This window comes from Solanum stenotomum, chromosome 8, assembly GCF_019186545.1.
Source record: "Solanum stenotomum isolate F172 chromosome 8, ASM1918654v1, whole genome shotgun sequence".
In the NCBI taxonomy this organism is placed as follows: domain Eukaryota; kingdom Viridiplantae; phylum Streptophyta; class Magnoliopsida; order Solanales; family Solanaceae; genus Solanum; species Solanum stenotomum.
Genome location: NC_064289.1, coordinates 39,269,423 through 39,281,343, shown reverse-complemented (window position 1 = coordinate 39,281,343; position 11,921 = coordinate 39,269,423). Strand labels below are relative to the sequence as shown.

General features: G+C 32.4%; 1 long non-coding RNA gene across 1 annotated transcript; it reads left to right on the top strand.

Moving 5' to 3' along the window:
• The first annotated feature begins 7,457 nt into the window (after positions 1 to 7,457).
• On the top strand, positions 7,458 to 10,458 carry LOC125874611 (uncharacterized). The gene is made up of 3 exons (XR_007447288.1): positions 7,458 to 7,559; positions 7,994 to 8,070; positions 10,219 to 10,458. It is a non-coding gene; the product is annotated as an uncharacterized LOC125874611 (long non-coding RNA).
• Positions 10,459 to 11,921: the final 1,463 nt, after the last annotated feature.

Below are 11,921 nucleotides of genomic sequence, written 5' to 3'. Positions count from 1 at the left end.
TAGAAGGTTAACAAATTTTGAATGTTACCAAGCTTGTCTATTTTATTTTTTCAGTAAGAAGGTTCGCTTGAGCTGCTTTCAAGTTGGAGACCAAGTCCTCGCAATTGATTTTAAACGACCAAGTCTTAACGAAAGAATATATATTCAATCTTTATGTGTGTATTTATTATATTATGGGATGTATATATTTTCCCAACTCCATTTCTTATATTTATAATTAATAGATATATTTCCTCACCCCATTTTTAATTAATAATTTCTACACTACCCACCCATTACCCCATCCCCAGCTACGAATGAGAAGACTTGGTCTCTCCACCACCATCATTCCTCCACCTCTTCTGGAGAAATTCTTAACTATTCGCAGGAATTTGTAAAAAATCTATAATAACACAAAGAAAGACTATTTTATATCTACAAATACAAATAAATAACTTAGAATATAAACTACAACATAATTTATAAATAAATAAAGAAGAATATGCAATAGATGAAAAAACATACGAAAACTATGACGGATTTAAAATAAAGATAATATTTTCCAATCAAGGAAGAAGATATAAGAAAATAGGTGACAATCTAAGTTTAATGTTAGAAAAAACACAGTAAAACTAGAAGATAGTTTAACTGCTATGATAAGAATAACAAAAGAAAATGAAAAAATAGATAGAAAAACGAAAATTGAAAAAATAAAACAACAAGCAAAAAAGAAAGTACAACAATTAGAAGAAGTAAAAAATACTAAAATAATGAGCTAGAAAAAGAGCTAGCAATATTAAAAGAAATGTATGAAATTAAACAAAAAGAAAAGAACAAAAAACAAAATTAGCAAATGAGATAATTAAATTTAAAGAAAAATTGCAATTACAAGATGAATTAGAAGAAAAAGAAGAAAATAGCCGAGATAATCTACCCGAAATAAGAGTTGATGAAATAAACGACGATGATCTAGAACAACATTCGAAAATAAGCGAAACATATACAGAACTTTTAGCAAACATAGATAATTAATACAAAGAATTTAGAAGTAAATACAGAAGACGTAGACATGGACGAAAAACCTAGCACATCAGGAGTAAAAATCCCAAAAAAATTTAATCCAAAATATTATAATAAAAACTACGAACAATATGATAGAGAAAAAATTATATGGGATAAAAGATTAAATAAAAAATGGACACCTAAACCAATAACTGAATGACATGATTTTTTAGATTTAGACTGTGTAGCAGATATAAATAAAACAATCCAATTATGGATGGGATACATATCAAAACAATTAAAAGATAACAAGATAGTAATAACAGAGGCACCAGGATACATAGAAAGAACACTTATAGGAACAGTACAATTATGGCTACAAAATTTAACAAGTGAAAGTTTAACAACTTTAAGAAGTAATAAAAAATTCGATGGAGGAATAGCTACTACATCTATGGAAATACTATATGAATACGAAATAGCTATAAGATATGAATTTAGTAGTATGACAACAGAGGTAGAAGAACAAAATAAAGGAAAAATCATAAATCGGAATCTAATGACAAAATTAAAAATATGTAATATGTGTTACATAGATGAATATACATGTGCATTTAGAGAATAATATTATAAAGAAACATATAGCACAAAAGAAGGTAAAGAAATAAGAAAATTATATTTTACAAAATTACCAGAACCTTTTAATTCAAAAATAATAAAAAGTTGGAATGAAGCAGAATTAATAGATACCTTAGGAGCTAGAATGAAATTCTTGCAACGATGGTTTATGGAACTATGTGAAAGACATAAAGAAGAAATAAAAATGGAAAAAATATTAGTAAAAAACTTGGCATGTTGCAAAAATAAAACAGCTCCTCAATTTGGTTGTACAGATAGGTATTATAAAAATAGAAAGAAATATAACAAAAAATATAGATCAAAATATAAATATAAAAAACCAAGAAGAAGATACTATGTAAAAAACTACAAAACCAAAAGACCATATAGATCAAAAAGAAAACTAACGGAATGTACTTGTTATAATTGTGTAAAATTAGGACATATAGCTAGAGATTGTAAATTACCTAAAAATCCAAAGAAAAAACAAATATCAGAAATAATAATAGGCGATGAAAAATATACACAAATAGAGTACGTAGATTATGAATTAGAAAGCAATGATAGTATATATGAATTATCGGAAAATGAAATGGAAAATAATCCAGTAATAGAATCAGATAATAAATACGATATCAATGACTGAAAAAGATATACAAATAATAACTAAAGAAAAATATCAAGATGAAGAATCGGCAAAACAAAAAAGAATATTTGATAATAATATATTTGAACAAATAAAAGGAAAAGAATTAGACTTAGCAAAAATATTCGAAATACCAACAATAAGAAACTGGTTTAAACGACAAAAAGAAGAATATTATGTAGTAATTCAAAGAGAACATATCATAGATTGCAAATACACTAAAGGAAAGACCAAAATATCAATAATAAATAAACGAATAATAATAAAGAAATACAAGATATTAAGGCTAAAAATCCAATTAAATATGTACATTTAGGAGGAACAGAAAAACTAATAAAAGCATGTTTTAGAGAAGGAATAGATACACTAATAGAAATATACTTAGCAGATGATAGAATTATATAACCCATAGAAAAAAGTATAATAAGTGCGGTAAAAGGTAACCTCATATACCAAAAATTTAAATTTATAATAAGTGTTAATTACTCAGTAGCAATAAATGACAAAAATATAGATAAATCATTAGTATTATATTGGAAAATGTCAGGAATAGAACTAGCCCCAGGAAGTAAAATATTTACAGCTAGATGTAAAAACTTATATGTTTTAACGACAAAACATAAAATAACAGCAAAAAATAAAATAAATAAAATAAAAATAGAAAATCCTTTTGAAAGAATAGTCACAGTCATAGACAAGAATGACTATAGTTATAATGAAATTGACATAGAAGAAGATTTAGAAATAGTAAAAGAAAGATTAAGCACATAAAAAAGAATAAACATGAACTGTGAAATACCACAAATCTCATAAAAAATGAGTACCTCAAGAAGAATAGATAAAACTTTACAAAAATCAATGGAAGAAGAAATAAAACCACATCATTACTACATAACGGGAATAATGGAACAACGAAAATATTTAATATTAATAGATAAAGGACGAGAAGTAAACTATATTACAAGAGAATTAGTGACGGGAGATGAAATAATAACTATTGAACAATCATGCCCGAACTACCAAAAGCATTAATGTATACCGAAGAAACTACAGAAAAAGAAATAATCATTGGAGGAGTACCAATTGTGATAAAATTTAAAATATATCAAAGAGATGAAAATATCATTTTAAGAATAAAATGGCTAGAACAAGTAAAACCATATATTCTAGAAGACAAACAGTTAACAATAAATTATGAAAATAAAATAGTAATAATAAAAAGAACCTTAGTATGAAAATATACATACTTGCAAAGATAATAATAGAGGGATATTACAACAGATATTATACGCCAATGATAGATACGGGAGCAGAAGCTAATATATGTAAATACAATTGTTTACCAGAAGATAAATGAGAAAAATTAAAAACACCGATAATAGTAACAACATTTAATAATGAAGGAAGCATGATCATATAAAAAGCAAAAAATATAAAAATACAAATATGGGATAAGATATTAACCATAGAAGAAATATATAACTTTGAATTAACTATAAAAGATATGCTATTAGGAATGTCATTTCTTGAAAAATTATACCACATATAATAACAAAAACACACTGGTGATTCACAACACCATGTAAACAAAAATAGGAGCAAAAAGAGTAAATAACAAAAAACGAAAGACAACAGAGTGGATAAAAGGAGGTGAAAAAATTACACAAAAATTAGAAAACATAAAAGAAGAAGACCCTAAAATAGAATTAATTATATTCTCTATAGATAAAGTAAAAATAATCCAAGATAAGTTAGAATTATTATATAGTGAGGATCCTTTACAGGGATGGGAGAAACATAAAACAAAAGTAAAAATTGAGCTAATTGATAATAATAGTATAATAACCCAAAAACCATTAAAGTATAATTTTAATGATTTAACCGAATTTAATATACATATAAATGAATTACTAGAAAAAATATATATACAAGAAAGCAATAGTAAGTACACAAGCCCGACATTTATAGTAAATAAACATAGTGAACAAAAAAGAGGAAAAAGCAGGATGATTATTGATTATAGAAACTTAAATGCAAAAACTAAAACATATAATTACTCGATACCAAATAAAATAATAAAGATAAGACAAACACAAGGATATAATTATTTTAGCAAATTTGATTGTAAATTAGGATTTTACCACTTAAAGTTAGAAGAAGAATCTAAAAAACTTACAACATTTACGGTACCGCAAGGATTTTATGAATGGAAAGTATTACCATTTGGGTATAAAAATACACCAGGTAGATATCAACACTTTATGGATAATTATTTTAAACAACTAGAAAATTGTGTAGTATATATAGATGATATATTACTATATTTCAAAACACAAGATGAACATATAAGATTATTAGAAAAATTTATACATATTATATAATATTCAGGCATAAGTCTAAATAAAAAGAAAGCAGACATAATGAAAAAGCAAATAGAATTTTTAAGAATACATATAGATAAAAATGGAATAAAAATGCAAACGCACATAGTACAAAAAATAATTAACTCAAATGAACAACTAGATACGAAAAAGAAATTACAATCATTTCTAGGACTAGTAAATCAAGTAAGAGAATACATACCAAAATTAGCAGAGAATTTAAAACCATTACAACAAAAATTAAAGAAAGGTATAGAATATCAGTTTGATAAAAAAGACCAAATACAAATACAAAAGGTAAAATTATTATGTAAAAACTTACCTAAACTATACTTTCCAGATGAAAACAAAAGATTTAATTATATAATAGAATCAGATGGGAGTGAAAAAAGTTATGGAGAAATATTAAAATACAAGTATGTTGGCAATACGATAGAGCATCACTGCATATATTATTCAGGAACATTTAATAATACAGAAATAAAATGAGAAATAAATAGAAAAGAATTATATTCAGTATATAAGTGTTTATTATCATTTGAACCATATATTGTATATAACAAATTCATTATAAGAACAGATAATACACAAGTAAAATGGTGGCTAACAAGAAAATACAAGATTCGGTAACAACAAAAGAAATAAGGACATTGGTATTAAATATATTAAATTTTACATTTACAATTGAAATAATAAAAACTGATAAGAATGTTATTGCAGATTACCTATCACGACAAAGCTACTCAGACTGAGACTGAGGAAGAAGATACAATTGAAAAGATACTCAAAGCTATTACTACACTTTGTACAAAAGTGGATAGTATGGACAACGAGATACAAAAACTAAAGACTAATGAAGATAATCTGAAGTCTAAAGCTAGCACAAGTCAGCAACATGACTATAAAAATGCGGAGCTAAGTCGATCGGAAGACTCTAAAAATCCAGAGATAAAAGGTGACGTTGGGAAACACCTTAAAACCCATAATGTTTGTTTAAATATAGCTGCAAGTACAAGCAAACAAGTTAGCGATAAATAACATAAAAATGCGAACTTAAACCAGCTATTCAAAAAACCATTTACCCAAAGGACACCTAGACATATGTCCATAGAACCACAAACATCTACATACGAAGATAGTTTGCAAAACCAAAATGAGAAAAAGACATATAACTACATCACACGAACCTATATAAAAAATATACACAAAATTCAAACTTATTTAAATCTCAACCCCAGATCAACTACAAAAGAACCAAATCCAGGACTATTTGACACAAAAGTTACAAGGATATAACAAGTTAATTGCACGGCCAAAAACTAAAGCTAATTTAGTAAGAACATGTTACAACTACGGACTATTAAATACCGTATATACATACGACGGAGAAGAAGTTGGTGGAATACCAGAACTACACAAGACATTCGTCACATACAAAAGAATTACAAAAGGAAATTTATTTTATATAAAATTCTATACAACACTAGCGGAGATATTATACGAGGAAATAAAACCTCCAATACAGGTTATCAAGATAGGACTAACTAAAGATATGATTATACCTGAGGACATCGGACAACAGGAAAAGATATGCAAAATAGAGATACCAAGTTTTTATGCCAACAAAAGAATAATTGGTATATCAACTATTATACAAGAGTTAGCAAACAATTAATTATATAGAAATGCTATATGGAGTTATTACTCGAGAGATCAATTAATGATATATTCAAATTCAAGAGAACTACGAAGAACAGATATGGATGAAGTCCAGCAATGGATCTTATCATTACTAAAACCAGAGGAACGACCTACAACAAGAGCACTAAAAACAGGATTTATTTCAACGGAATTAATAACTAGATATTGTAAACTAATTGGACACAAATACCCTGATCACATATGTTCGAAATGCAATGGTGAAAATAACATAATTCCAGATGTCGATTTAGAGTAAAAGAAGACGATGAAGATAAGATGCAGACAAGACAAGATAAGATATGGACAAAATAAAAAAGATAAGATGGCAGACAAAGTGCCAGAAAAGATAAAGGAAAGTTAAAGTTTTTTTACTAAATTATGTAAAATAACGTGACAATGTTTATTATTAGTCAAGCATTATTTCTTGTAAAAGACAAGGTAGTGTAAATATAGTCAATAAGTGCATGTGCATATTAAGGACAAGTGTAAAAGTTAGGAGACAATGTTGTAAATAAATCTTAATAATATAGTAGTAGATTAGAATAAGAAACTATTCATTAATAGTAGTAAATAGTAGTGGACAGGTGTAAAAGACGTATTAGCATATGTGTTTAGAATAGTAAATTTGTATGTCTATATAAAGACTCAGTCTTAAACATTGTAAATGTAATGACTTGAAAAGTTGACTTTGGTCAACCTTCTTGGAAGTCGTGCTCAGATGAAAATTCTGACAGCTAGGTTAGCTTCGGAATATTGATTTTGGTCTAGAACGACCCTTTGTTCATTTCTCGAGACTTTAGATAGCAATTGTGGAATCTGGTTCAAAACGATACTGGGTGAGGGACCCACTTTTCATCGAAGCGAGCTCCAAATGGAAATTTCGCCTTCACCGTTGAGTCCGAAATATCGTTTCCAATCAGATTCCATATAAGGTTTGTATTTTTCCGACTCCGAACGAGTCCGAAACATCGAAATTTAAGTTTGAAGGGTTGTAGAATTTTTGACGCGGCGGTGACGTGGCAGAGCCACGTGACGACACGTGGCAGAGGAGTGATATCTGGAAATTTCCAGAATTTAAAAACGAATTTTGTCCATATTTTTCATCCAACTTCAACTTGAGATTAATCCTTCATTTTGAGTCCAAATTAAGTGATTCAAAAGGCAAACTTCAAGAGAATTTCGAGGGGAATCTAGCGGCGATCTCGGAAACGCGAGGGGAGGCTTCGTTTGAGGTAAGAAATCAATTTTAGCCACTGCCAGTGTGATTTCCGGATGGTTTTGTTATTGAATTTTGAAATGTGAGATCTTGATCATCGTAAGTCCGTTTTAAGTCATTCTTGGGGCTAACTTGTAGAGTTTTTCGCAAGGATCGTCGTGGTATAATCTGTTTGGGTTGAAAGGGTCTCGTTTTTCCGAAAATTGGTGATCAAGGGGCTGCCCTTTTTAATTATTGTGGCTGATTTGCGGTGTTGTAGGCATCTGTTTGTGCTAAAATTTTGGGATATTAGTTTAGTAAGGTAGTTGGGACGTTTCCACGGATTCGATTTTGAGATTCTAAGTGTGGGCCCCACAATCCCGTTTTAGACCCGATTTTGGGTCCGTCTCCGAAAAATATAATTTTAGTGTCAATATATTCGTAATGACGAGGTGATTAACCTTTTGTTAGTGGGGAAGCATTTGGAGACCGTTCGGAGAGGAAAAGATCCGGTACCGTGAGTTGGAGCACGCGTGATCGGCTTTCAGGTAGGCTATGGTTTTCTCTCGTGAGATTGAGCATGTTTAGGCAATTGTTTATTGATTTGCTTGAGTATGGAGGGGTTCGGGTGTCGAGCATGCTAAATTTCTATAATTCCTGCCTTAGACCTTATTTCGGGAAAGTGTTGGATTATGACAGCATGTCTCTTGATATTATTGAATATCCATATCTGGTGGTGTATATGATAATATTGATTTGAAGTATGTTTGGCCTTAGTCTAGGCTTAGACTAGTGTTGCCATAGACTTGCGAGATTTCGGATGTCGTTGGGCAGTAGAACTTTTTCCGACGTCGTTTCGGACGGTTAGCTCCTTGTAGACTGATATAGCAGACTTGAGTCTGATAGTCGGTAACTCAGCTTATGACCTTGTATCCATAATGCCCTGCTTTTATATCGGCTACAAATACCCGGTTAAAGTCCGTGGTCTAGCTTACTCATTATTGGATACTTCCTCGGCGATTTGGGGTATATGAGGGTCGGACTAAAAGGATTATTTATGGTAATCGGTTTGGTGATATTTCCCGCGACGGATGGTTGGATATTGATTCTTAGCTACAGTACCCGGTTAGAGTCCGTGGTCCAGCTTACTTATTCCAGGTTTAGCTACAGTACCCGGTTCGAGTCCGTGGTCCAGCTTACCTGTGATCTGGTTTCAGCTACAGTACCCGGTTAGAGTCCGTGGTCCAGCTCATTTATGTCCAGGCTTAGCTACAGTACCCGGTTCGAGTCCGTGGTCCAGCTTACCTGTGATCTGGTTTCAGCTACAGTACCCGGTTAGAGTCCGTGGTCCAGCTCATTTATGTCCAGGCTTAGCTACAGTACCCGGTTCGAGTCCGTGGTCCAGCTTACCTGTGATCTGGTTTCAGCTACAGTACCCGGTTAGAGTCCGTGGTCCAGCTCATTTATGTCCAGGCTTAGCTACAGTACCCGGTTCGAGTCCGTGGTCCAGCTTACCTGTGATCTGGTTTCAGCTACAGTACCCGGTTAGAGTCCGTGGTCCAGCTCATTTATGTCCAGGCTTAGCTACAGTACCCGGTTCGAGTCCGTGGTCCAGCTTACCTGTGATCTGGTTTCAGCTACAGTACCCGGTTAGAGTCCGTGGTCCAGCTCATTTATGTCCAGGCTTAGCTACAGTACCCGGTTCGAGTCCGTGGTCCAGCTTACCTGTGATCTGGTTTCAGCTACAGTACCCGGTTAGAGTCCGTGGTCCAGCTCATTTATGTCCAGGCTTAGCTACAGTACCCGGTTCGAGTCCGTGGTCCAGCTTACCTGTGATCTGGTTTCAGCTACAGTACCCGGTTAGAGTCCGTGGTCCAGCTCATTTATGTCCAGGCTTAGCTACAGTACCCGGTTCGAGTCCGTGGTCCAGCTTACCTGTGATCTGGTTTTAGCTACAGCACCCGGTTAGAGTCCGTGGTCCAGCTCACTTATGTCCAGGCTTAGCTACAGTACCCGGTTCGAGTCCGTGGTCCAGCTTACCTGTGATCTGATTTCAGCTACAGCACCCGGTTCGAGTCCGTGGTCCAGCCCACCCGTGCCCGACCTTTGGCTACAGCACCCGGTTCGAGTCCGTGGTCCAGCCCATATAGGTTGACTCATTAGCTATAGTACCCGGTTCGAGTCCGTGGTCCAGCTTGCACGTGGTGTATTCCCAATTCCTCACTAAAGCTTCAGTTTAGTCTTGATTACTCTCATCTGTAGGTTGAGGTTTTGGAGGTTGGAGAGATTCCGGTTAAAGTCCGGGACGTAATGAGATCTTGGAATATGATTGGGAATGGTTCAGTTACAAGTCCGGAAATTGGTAATATTGTGATAGACCTTCTAGCTCCATTATTTTACTTCAACTGTCAGTCCATCTGCCGGGCTTATGGGGGTCCGTGCAGGTGGTTTCTTTTATTGTGCACGAGCGTACCCGTCGGGTTTATGGGAGCCCGGCGGAGTTAGTTAGATTGCTTGTCTTTGTTGCCTGTACGCTCGTGTACATACCCCCCATTTACTACTCTTTGCACTTGATGTGACCCTTTATTTGCATTTCAGTTTACTTTTGCTTATCTTGCTCAGTCGGCCGATGATGCCTACTGGGTACCTGTTGTTTTGGTACTCATGCTACGCTCTGCATCTATTTTGTGATGCAGGTCCGAGCACTAGTAGCCAGCGTTGATCGAGCTTGGAGTAGACTTATCTGGAGACGGGGGTGAGCACACGGCGTTCTGTACTATTTCGGTCTCCATCTGTATATATAGACTTGTCTTCTTCCCTTCGAGACAGTCCAGTCTCTGTTGTCCAGTTTTGGGACTTGTACTCATTTTGTAGTAGCTCTGTACTAGTGACTTCCAGGTTCTGGGAGGGATCTTTATTTGTAGATATGTTTTTGGTTTGCGTCCGCCTGTTTATATTGTTATTTGCCTACTCTTGTTTAATTTCTACCCTCAGACCCATTACTTGTTGTTCCGGGTTACGGGTTGGCTTACCTGCTGGCGGGTTATAGTAGGTGCCATCATGACTTGATAAATCGGGTCGTGACAGTAAAGCAAGCAATGCCTGATATATAAAACACTCTTTCCAAAAACCTCTCTACAAAAATTAAGTATTTAAATAAATGGAGCAACAATCTGAAATCCAATAAGATATTTTAGATAGCATGAATAAGCAAGAAGCAAAGGTATATTGTTCAAAAAATATGCGGAACTAATTTCAAATATTCCTGAATATCATATATATGATTGAATAAATTTATGTTAGTTATTATGTATTAGAATTATTTGAATCATGATTTCTAGTTTATTAGCACACTGGAAACAGGGAGAAACTTCTATACTATGTCATCATAATGTTGAAACCGGTAGGCGAGGAAGCCGTTTAGGGAGTAAACAAAGTTGAGGCGCTGATAAGAAGGAAGTATCCGCTAAAGTACGATGCTAGTAGTGACAGGAAAACATGATAAACAAATAATCTGGTTCATAATGATCTAATATGAATTTAATCAATTATGAATATGGTAGGAAGGAATAATTTGAAATAAAAACCTGCATGATAAAGAACATGACTACATACGTTCATGATGAAATGATAAAAAACTATGAAACTTTAATCTTATATATACTTAAAGATATAAAAACAATAAAATTAAGAAGAATCATAGGGGGAAAAATATTTAATGATGACGAATCAGAAGATATATTGAACCAACAATGGTATGAAATAGACTTACATGATTTAAACTACGAAAGAATAGAATGGTACGATTTAGAAATAAATTCAGACTAAAATGAACTACGAATATTTGCAATATTGGACAGAATCTATGGAAGATATCAAACTGTTAGAACAATTAATGGAAGAAAATTTATATATGTACCAAAGAACCCAAGATATGTTATATCTAGAATATATCATAAATAATATTAATGAAATACTCAGATTAAACCAACTATCGGAAGAATATTACAATAAATATTATTACATTTTACAATGAATTTCGCAAATACAAAAATAATATTAAAGAAATATCAAGATTAAGACACTTAGCAAAAGAATATTATAATACTACGCAATTATTTGATTCTAATATATACTATCATTGCTTTCTAATTCATAATATACGTACTCTATTTGTGTATATTTTTTAATCATCTATTATTATTTCTGATATTTATTTTTTCTTTGGATTTTTAGGTAATTTACAATCTCTAACTATATATCCTAATTTTTCACAATTATAACAAGTACATTCCGTTAGTTTTCTTTTTGGTCTATATAACAAGAAAACTAACAGAATGTACTTGTTATAATTGTGGAAAATTAGGACATAAAGCTAGAGATTGTAAATTGCCTAAAA